Consider the following 11,200-nt stretch of genomic DNA (forward strand, 5'->3'; position numbering starts at 1 on the left):
AAATCCCTTATCTGAGCAATAAAACACTGGCAAACTCCCATCCAGCCAAATAATTTTTCCAAGAAGAGAAAGTGAAGTGCCCAAGAAAGGATGAGGAGGGACTGGGGGGAAGCCCTGGCAGGGCAGTAGGAGCATGGATTGAAAGGAGTTGATGGGGGGTGTGACCCAAACGCCCAGCCTGGCCCGGGGGAGAAGTGAGTGGAACTGACGTTGAGCTGGAGAGGAGACTCCAGGCAGACACAGTTCAGAGAAAGGTGCCAGGAGAGGGAAGTGGAGTCAGATCCATCCATCCCCTGTCTATCCTAAGGTGGCGAGACCCCACAGCACAGCAGGCCTTTGAGGTTCCAAGGTCGAGGGGGATCTAGTGGCCTAGCATCCTGCAGATCTGGATGCAGCTTAGAGTGCAGATCCATGGAGCCCGGGGAAAGAGGCCATTGGCAAGGCAGGAAGGCACCCTGTGGAGAGGGAAGCTGGGCCAACCAAACTCCTCTTTCTTTCTCTTGGCCTGACCTGTGAAAGGAATGGGATGTGACTGGACCTTGGGTAAGTTACTTTAGCTCCCTGTGCCTCCATTTCCTCCCTTGTTAGATGGAGACTCTGCCTCGGTCACAAAGAGCCAACGCTTGACTTTGCCTCCAACACAAAGATGTTCTAATCCAATCTGATGACAGACGTGAAGGTTTTTCTTTTGAAATAGAACTGCTTCACAGGCATTACTCGTGGCCAGAAGGCTGGAGTCTAGCGGCCAGCTCTCTGCTACTTTTGGGCTCTCTTCTTCCTGCTCTTAGGGATTTGTGCCTGGGAAGGCCAGGGCCTCTGTCTCTCCCTCATTTGACCTTCCCTTTACCTTCCTACCTTCTGTCTCAGGGACATTCTCCTCCCATTCCTTTTTTTCCTCAATCTTTATCCCAGCCACCCTCTGGCAATGAACTCCCAATAAGGCATATGTTCCTGCGTGAACCCTGTGCTCCATCTTCTCAGGCCCAGCTCTTCCCCTACACACACTGCGGTGGGATCACGATCCCCCTGCTTGGAAACCTGCTGCTGTGTGCTCAGGTGTGCATCCCACATCGTGCCTGAGTTACTCATCGAGGACTTGCGTGGGCCCACTCACCTCCCACTGACCCAACCACCCCACGCACCAGCCTTATAGGACATGGCCTTTCTGTAGATAGTCGGCTTTCTACCTCCTCCTGCTTCCAAACCATTGCCTCTCCCACCACCCTCAATGTTCTACCCTTTATCTCTGCTAAATCAAGTAAATAGCCTTTGAGAAATTGTCTATCTCCTCCCCTCCAGGAAACCTTCCCCAAATAACCTCACTGTATCTTGTCTTCCCTTCACTTGGACACCTTCTAGCCTATGACAGGATTGGTATCTCTGCAGTGTGAAGTGTGTGTCTGTGCATCCTTCAAGGCCCTTGGGGGTCACCCTTTCCAAAGGGGCCATACCCACTGGCTCCCCATGGTGAGGCTATATGGGCTGCAGACCGACTGTAGCCTCCTTGTGTAGGAAGAGCTGGACCAGGTCAGGTTTGGTGTCTAGAAGATGGCAGGACAGCCCCCATTGCAGAGGCTGTAGTAACCTTTATGACAGTGACACGTCCCAGAGCCTTTTCATGTCCTTTGTAGGGACATAGATGAAGCTGGAAACCATAATTCTGAGCAAACTATTGCAAGGACAGAAAACCAAACACCACATGTTCTCACTCATAGGTGGGAACTGAACAATGAGAACACTTGGACACAGGGTGGGGAACATCACACACCGGGGCCTGTCGTGGGGTAGGAGGAGGGGGGAGGGATAGCATTAGGAGATATACCTAATGTAAATGACGAGTTAATCGGTGCAGCATGCCAACATGGCACATGTACACATATGTAACAAACGTGCACATTGCGCACATGTACCCTGGAACTTAAAGTATAATAATAGAAAAAAAAAGAAAAGAAAATGTGGCCACATGGCTTTCTCCTCTAACCCTAGACTGCAGCACGCATCACCTGAAATTGTAGATGAGGTACAGACATCGTCACCTGTCGCCTGAAGGGTGGTTTGGATTGTTTGTGTTCCCTGCTCATTGCTAAGGGATAAAGGCTCAGGGGCTACTTATGCTGTCAGACTGGGCTCAGCACACAGTCCTGACCTATTTCGTGGCTTCAAATTCAGAGATGCCAAGAACACTGTGTTTTTGCTGCTAAGTCTGGCAGTTTAACCCACAGTAACCTTTAGGTGCTTTCCAACCCTGAAATTTCCTTGCTTATTGTTCTGGGTGGAAAATGAAAACCCTCTCTGCCAGCAATTAATTTACAGAAATAAACAGGATTTCTGCTTTTCGTGACAAAGACAGTCCCGGAATGCCAATCTTAGGGCTGCCAGATTGCAATTTCAAGTGGGTGCAGCCAACATGGTTACAACCTGCAGGTGATTTATCGAGAAGGTTATGGGAAAAGGAGAAAACGCAGTCAGGAGGAAGTGGAGAAAGGCATTGTCTAGGAGTTCTTGCACTCATCTGTAACTTCTCTGGCAACAAGTTTCTGTGCCCTTGGCCTTCTACCTTCCCTGTTTTTTTTTTTTTTTCTTTAATTGCCAATGATTCTTGTTTTTTCACCCTGTTCTGTTTGACTTATTTCCAGCCCTTTCCTGACAGGGGTGCAGCCTGGCCCCTGGTTCTAAGCCACATCCCTGCCTGACGGCATCTCAAAAGCATGTCACCCAGAACCCTTGGCTTGCTACATTTTGCCTGTGGGTCTGGTCCCTTCATCTAAGAGCTGCTTCTGGGGTGGTTGACTGGATACTCTCTGGAAACAACATCCAAACTGCAGAAGCAGCCTCACTCTTTCTCCTTCCCTGGATGCTGAATGAATAGGGACACGATGCATTGGAAACGAAGGGGGTAGGCATAGAGCTGAGACACAGACTTGCTGAGAAGCTGGAAGGATTTGCTCAGGTAGGAAGAGTGGCACAGGTTTGGGGGTGGAGGCTCTGAGTGGCACCAGTCAGGGACCATTAGAGATTATGTTGGGGGAGTTAAAAGCAGTGATTAAGTCTGAGAACATTGTCTCCTCCATCTCAGCCCCTGCTGAAAATCAATCCTTGTAATCACTACTCCTATCACCACTGCTGCTCTTCAAGGCTCAGTGCAATAGCTTGTTAGGTAGATTAGGAGAGAAGAGAAAGGACCCACTAGTTTTCCTCAGACGCCTGCTTTTCCAACATCCTGCTTCTACTGCCTGCCTCTGAGAACTTCACTGTTTAGGGCTTTGCAATTTGGATACTTATCTTTCCCAAGACTTTATCTGCTCTGATCTCAGGGGTTCCCTGGGCCGGACAGTGAGCAAGTATTTGTTGTGCATGATTTCAAGGTGCCTAGTGTTAAAAACATACACAGCCGCATCTTCAAGGAGCTCACAGTTGCTCCTGGAGTCAATATAAATACAGATAACTGTGGAAACCTGCAGAGAAACTAGATAATAACTTCCTTTACGCAATCGCTGGAAGCTAAATGTTCTTGTACTTTCTGCTTTCATCTTACTCTTGGTTCCTCCCCATCGCCTCCCTCACGATTCCATCCTGGAGTAGTTTAGACACAACACCCTGCAGAGCTTGATCTTCTTGATCCTCTACAGAGAGACACGGAAGTAACTCCAGCTCTCTCTGGAGGAGTGGCTGGCAGAGGAATCTTGATAATAAAGTCTAGGAGGCATGGTGGCTCATACCTGTAATCCAACACTTTGGGAGGCTAAAGTGGGTGGATCACTTGAGCCCAGGAGTGCGAGATCAGCCTGAGCAACATGGCAAAACTCCGTTTCTACAAAAAAATACAAAAATTAGCCAGGTGTGGTGGTGTACGCCTGAAGTCTCAGCTACTTGGGGGACTGAGGCTGGAGGATCGCTTGAGCCTGGAAGGTTGAGGCTGCAGTGAGCTGTGTTCACACCACTGCACTCAAGCCTGGGTGACAACGTGAGACCCTATCTCACGAAAACAAAAACAAAACAAAACAACCCTCACAATTTACAGACCAAACTAAGAGTGAGTTGTTTGCTATAGATTCAATTTAACATTTAATGCGCAACTATGGTGCACCCAGAGCATTGTGCTAGGTCTTAGCAGGAGTGGTGGGTTGCACAAAAATGAGCAAGAGAAGTTCTGTCTCTAAAGAGTGTTTCCAATATTATTTGATTTCCAGAACTTTAATTCATACAGGATCCTTTGGAGGTACTCATGGTTCTCTGACTCTCTTCCTGAACTACCACTGAAGTCATAGCATTAACATCTTTAAAATCTCAGATGGATTTTTGTAATCATATGAAATTTATTATCTACTCTATATTGGTATTGGTTTTGATATAAAATGATCCTCCTTTTCCCCAACCTCATACTCCTCAAGTTCTACTCATAACACTGAAGCAGCAGGAAAATGGACTAATTGTATCCCATCTTTTGTATCCCTGGCATACTATCTTACACCCAAGGCACACAAGTACCCCTGAGAATCAGAGTTATAGATTCTCAATACCTATTTATTGATTTCAAAACCCAGAGAGATGTAAGACACCAGGGTGCTGGAATTCTCCCTCTCTCCCTCTTCATATTTCCTACCTTTACCCTCTGATCCTTTAAGCCTTCTTGTCTGGGACACCCCTCCCCTGGCTTACCTTCTTTCTCCACATTTCTTTTTTTTTTTTTTTTTTTTGAGACGGAGTCTTGCTCTGTCACCCAGGCTGGAGTGCAGTGGCGCAATCTTGGCTCACTGCAAGCTCCACCTCCTGGGTTCATGCCATTCTCCTGTCTCAGTCTCCCAAGTAGCTGGGACTACAGGCGCCCGCCACCATACCAGGCTAACTTTTTGTATTTTTAGTAGAGACGGGGTTTCACCGTGTTGGCCAGGATGGTCTCGATATCCTGACCTCGTGATCCGCCCACCTCGGTCTCCCAAAGTGCTGGGATTACAGGCCTGAGCCACCGCGCCTGGCTCTTTCTGCACATTTCTCAGAGGGGCTCCCTGTTTGGTTCTGGTGTTTGTTTTTGCATTTGGCATTGTTTTAGTTTTGAACACAGAACCATTTAGGCCCAAGGCAAATGGTGACCCAAAAAAGATAATTAATCATTCCATTAACTAATTCTCTCACAAACCACATATAAGTCATCTGCTCCTTGGACTAATAGCTATGCTGGACAGTGGGAGTACAGTGATGAGCAAAATAGAAATGTTGTCTGTCCCAGTGAGGCCTTCAAGGGACTGGGAAAGCCAGACATTGATCAAATAATTATAGCAGTATATAGTGTTGAATTGTGCCATGAAGAGAGAGAACAGAGTGCTATGAAAATGTATAGCAAAGTGTTTGATCTGATCTGGGGGAGGTAGTCAGGGAAGGCTTCTGGAGGAAGAGACATTGCAGGAGAAATGAGGATGAGTAGGAGTTAACTAAATGAAAAGGGGTTATGGGGCAGCATTTCAAGCAGCGGAGCAGCATGCGTAAGAGTCCTGTGGCTGGAGGAAGGAAGTACAGCCAATTTGAGGAATTGAAAGGAGACTGACGCGGCTAGAGCACAGAGAGAGAAAGAAGTGGTGTAACGTGGGCTGGAGAGTCAGAGGAGGGGGGCGAAATTCTAAAATCCAAATAGAACATGATAGCTGGCTATACACTAGGATCAGGACATCACCAAGTATGCTTACTCAGTTCCAGAGTAAATTAAGTAGCAGGAACTTTAAATAAAACCAAATTAACCAAGACCAGTAATTCAGGAGGAGGTAAATTCACCATAAGAAATACTCCAGGCTGGGCGTGGTGGCTCCTGCTTGTAATCTCAGCACTTTGGGAACCCAAGACGGGTGGATCACTTGAGGTGAGGAGTTGGAGACTAGCCTGGCCAATATAGTGATACCGCGTCTCTACTGAAACGCAAAAATTAGCTGGGCGTGGTGGTAGGCGCCTGTAATCCTAGCTACTGGTAAGGCTAAGGCAGGAGAATCGCTTGAACTCGGAAGGCGGAGGTTGCAGTGAGCTGAGATCATGCCACTGCACTCTAGCCTGGGCAACAGAGTGAGACTCCGTCTCAAAAATAAATAAACAAATAAATAAATTCTCCAAAAAATCTCAGAAGATTGTTGGCTGAATGAATGATGGATTAATAAAGACCTAGTACATGATTATGTGTCTCCATTTCCAGCCACTTTCTAAGTAGAAGCCTGACCTGTCTCTGCCTCTTCCAGAGCAAAGCACCTCAGTACTCTCCCTTTTTGTTGCCATGGCACATTTCTGTACATGTGACTATCATGGCTTTGTTCCACTGGATTGCAGTGATGGTTTGCTGCTAGCTTCTCTCATTAGACTCTAAGCTCCTTGAAGGCAAGGACCATGCCTTACTCATTTTTTCATTCCCAGTGCCCAGCTCAGTGCCTGGCACATAATAGGTGCTCAGTAAGTATTGGTTGAAGGAATGCATACTGTGCTGTCCGTATAAATTCCACTAGACTTCATGATGATCAGGATGATACAAGTGTTCAGCTGCCTAGGCCTCTTATACCCTCAGAACTAGCAGCCAACATTTCAGGAGAGCCAACTGCATTACAGGCCTGTTTTGTAGTCAAAGAAAGGCATTCACTAAGTCAGTCTCAACCTTGTTCTTCTGGTGACCAAATCAGGGACCTTGCTTTCCTTGTGAGGTTTTCTGTGGGTGTGCCCAGACAGCTCATCAAGCCAATGGGATCTAAGTAGGAAAATCCAATGGATTAACTGCTAGTCCTCTGCACTAGCCTATGATATTAGTACTGCCAGTATGAATAGCCTTTGTATTTCCAAGCTACACATGCACATCCATTGTTTCCTTTTGTCTATGTAACACCTCTACGAGGTATTTAGCTGAAAGAGGTTAAATGGTTGATCCATGGTCCCATGGCAAGTCAATCAGACCTGGAGGCTTTTTCTCCTACATTCGCCTGCCTTACTCCCTACCCCAGAACTTTCTCTGTTACCCACCTTGAAAGAAGATGGTTCTCAGAGGCCACTGTCTGGGAGATACTCTGTGTGGCTCTTTGGGCTTGTTCCTGCCGAGTCAAGCCTTGGCAAGCTCTGGTGGGAAGCTGAGGGGGTCGGCCAGAGACTGCAGAGATTCAGTGTAGGGGAGAGAGAGTTGCATAAGCCGGGTCTGCTTTCTCTCTTTCTCCCAGAGGCAACCTGATGCAACTTGCAGCTACAGAGCCGTCTTCATGGCTTCTTGCTTCGGCCAGAGCAATCAGGAGGGAGAGGCAGGCTGAACTGAAGACAGACAGCAACCAGGAGGGGAGGAGGAGCCATTTCTGCCTGAGCCCAGGGCCAGGGAGCCTTCAGGCTGGAGACAAGCTGGTGTCAATGAGTCCTAGAGACAGATGACAGCTGGCTTCTAGAAGATGTGAGCCCTGGCCCTGCTCTGGAGCTGCCCACTCAGGATGGGGCAATGCCATTCCATTCTTCAGGAGAATGAAGCCTAGCCCACTGTTACTCTTTTCTCCGCTTTGGAGACAAGGCTGCTATAGGGTTAAATGGCCTGATCCAAAACCTACAGTAAAAAGACATTCTTCCCTATTAAAAAAAATTCATTAAACAATTGCTGAGTTCTAGGCATTTATTGAAAGATGAAAGGGTAGTCTCTATTCTCGAGATGTTTATAGTCTAGTAGGAAGGTAAGCAGACACACAAAAATCATACATGAAAAAGAATGTGGTTAAGTGTCTTAAAAAGAGAGGGTTAGAATCTGGCTTAATGAAGGCAAACCAGCGGGTGGCATCAGAGGGGCCATCAGTCTTGAAAGGCACCTGGAATTAAATTTGGAAGACAAATGCATGGCAAATGCCTATGATTCTAGGCCACTGAGCAGTTTCCATGGCTGCAACCTTCCTTTTTTATCTAGGATGATAATAATAATACTAACGACCTTTCTCAGGTACTTATTATGCATCAAGTACTGCACTGAGCACTTTGCATCCCCCACCTCATGTCATCATTAGAACCACCCGAGGTGGGTATATTCTTATCATCCTATTTTACAGCTGAGGAAATTAAGGCCCTAAGAGGTTAAGGAACTCATCCAAAGTCAAGCAGCTGGAAAAAGTTGGAGGTGAGATATAAACCCAGCTTGTATTTAAAATTTTAAATGTTATAGAAATCTATAAACAACTACTGCTTTCAAAAGTGAAAACCTCCCCACAGATTCTGGGGAAGTGCTCAATTGTCCTGTGGAGCAGTCCAAGTTCTGGTGGCATCTTTCTCTCTCTCTCTCTTTCTCTGGTGCCAGGCTCTTAGACTCTGAAGTTCCTGGGAGTGTCTGAGACTAACAATTCCAGGCAGGAAATGGGCAAGACTAGGAGAAAAACACAAAATCAGCATCACACGTCTCAGAATTCTGGAGAACCAAGTGAAAGTCTCCTGGGCCAAACATATCTGAAATGGTCTCTAAAGCAAAAGTCTTGGCCTTAGTCTCCATCCTAAGACCCTCTGGAATTGAGACCTTCCCCGCCCTCACAATATGAGTAACTAGAAAGCGATTAGTCTGTGTCCATTTGCCAGTGGTTCTTTAACTTCCTTTCAGTGTCTCAATGCATCATAAGCTGTTAGCCCTGATAGAGGCTTTAGCGATTAGTCCAATCCCTTCAATTTGTACATTACACATTAACAGTGGTTAATGGAAGAGCTTCTGGGATGTTTTCTCTTTGTTTTAGTAAAAAAATCATCTTACCACTAATGTGAGAGTTACTTTGATTGCAAAACAGAAAAGAATCTTACAACCATTGTGTGTGTACACTGAGAATCTCCATCAAACCTCATCTTTCCTATGTTGATCCATTTGCAGTACCCCCCTTTGTGGCAGAGGCATATGGGTGGTTGAGGGTGTAGTGAGCAGAGCAATGCATTTCTCCAGCACTGAGAACAGTCTGCTGCTGCTGGCCTGCTCTCTGCTTTTTGATCTGGCACACCCAGCGGCTCTGCCATGTTCAAGGCCAGCAGCCATCCATTTGTCTGCCAGGCTCCTTCTTGGCCTTACCCACTGGCAGTCAGAGCTAAGCTGATCTTTCTGCCTGCTGGCTGCTTATTTGGGACATATGATTTGTGGAGGAGGGCCTGCCAGAAGGGAGCCGTCCTTTTCTCCAAGCCCCTGCAGGTGAGGGGATTCGCACTGACATGCCACGTCTGCTCCAGAATCTCAGGCTCTTATTCTCCATTTGGAACTGCAAACACCTGTGCTCTGTGGCTAGCATTGGGCAGCGAGCAGAGAACAGGCAAGGGAACACCTGCAGAAAGTAGAAGAGGTCACTGTTCTTCTGCTCTAGTCGAGAGGAGCTGGCCGAATCCACCATCCATATTGCCACCCTCTTCCAGGACCCTCGAGCCACCTATGCAGGCCATCTCCTGGGCTCCACTCTCCCCTCCACTCCTTTTTAGGAACCAAACCCCTGGTTTGGAGAGCCTGGTAGGTTCCCATAGCAATGGGCCTTTTAGCTGTTTCCATGGCAACCAACACCCAGACCATTTAGTTGCTAGTCAACTGACAGCTGTAAGTGAATCGGATTCAGTTTAGAATCTAGGGATAGGCTGAGGAATTCTCTTCAGAGAAAAAGACACAACCACCCAAAATGACTCAAATCCCTCAAAGACTTTCAGGCAACATCTGTGGAGATCCAGAGCCACTTTCTACTTTGGGTCACTCAACCCTGTCTCCCCACAACCCCATTCCCAACACACACACACCCTCGCCTGAGTGTCCCAGGCCTTTAAATAAGGCATACCCCAACCTCCATTTCCTGTTCTGTCTCTTCCTTGGGAAAAACACTTGTTTAATGTGACTCTCACCTTGGCCACTTTCTTACACAACTCCTTTTTCTGTGCTAATGCTTTTCTTATGTACTGTGACCCTGTCCTTGTACCAACCTATTTAACCATTGCTTTTTGGATTATCTGAAGTGAATGGCTGATCGCAGATCATTTTCTCTTAGTTGACCTCACCTACTTCAAGCCACTCTTCCTATGTCTGGAGGGTGTTCTCAGAGAACAAGCTGTTTTTATCAACCTTTCCAAAGCATAATCAAGATCACTCTGTTTCTTTTCTGAAAGATTTTGTGTTAAAAAAAAAAAAAATCACTCTGTTCCTTTTTAAAAAAGTCAACTAAGATTTAAAAACCAAACATGCAGGATTTAAAATTACTCCATGCTTGTTGCTTTTTATTAGTATGAAGATTTGAATACCAGTCTTCACATTTAACCTTCTCCCAAACTGGAGATATGAGGTGTTGGGTTCCCTTTATTCTATAAGCAGGGGTGCCCCTCATTACTATTTTAACAATTAGAATCTGGGATTTATCTGTCCTGGAATTCATGTTAAGAGTTGGGTCTGAGCCTCCAAGGCCTGCTCTGTGGACTAGAAAAGCATGAGACTGTCATTGGAAAGAGGATGACCTTTTTGATATACCGCAGATTCAGTGCTTCTCAATGTTTTAATGACTCAGGGGGGCGTCTGTGAACTGTCTGTAGAAGACGACCTTTCAAACTAATCCCCCCACGGGAGCCTTACCTAGCTCACGGCTGCAGGCTTCATGTAGCCTTGCGATGGCTGGCAAACAGTCACAAGCTGTTGTGTTCCCCTTTTGCTCTGATGGAAGGGTATAAACTAGCCAAAATACTTTTTAATTTTGATTTCCGAAATATCTACTTATACTCTTTGTCTTTAGTGCTTCCCCACCCTTTTCATTATCACTCCTTACAGGAGCTTTAGTGGACCTTTTAATCCTAACTGAACACCTCATCAAATTTTAATACCACAGATATAATATGTATCTGTTTATGTATTATCTGTCTATTCCTACATTACACATAAAAAGATTTTTTTTTGTCCCTAAGAACAAATTTTCACAAAAAACGCAAAGTATAAACAATGAAAGATATGCAGTATTAAAACATTGTCTCAAATTTGAAGAATAAGTGGAGGAAAGAAAAAAATATTTTAGAACTTAGATATGTAAATTATTTCCAAAATAGTTTAACACTCAACTAGTCAGCTGTATCAAAATCAATTCTCCCTGAAGTAGGCACTGTTCCTAGCTAGAGGCAAGTACTCATTTTGCACGCTATTGTGAGTCCTGTCTTCTTTTAACACAAGGGCAGAGGAATATGCAGGGCAGGTAGTTGTTAGCTTCAAAGGAGCTAAATGGCATGAGAAATCTTC

Source organism: Chlorocebus sabaeus, chromosome 24 (genome assembly GCF_047675955.1).
Source record: "Chlorocebus sabaeus isolate Y175 chromosome 24, mChlSab1.0.hap1, whole genome shotgun sequence".
Taxonomy (NCBI): domain Eukaryota; kingdom Metazoa; phylum Chordata; class Mammalia; order Primates; family Cercopithecidae; genus Chlorocebus; species Chlorocebus sabaeus.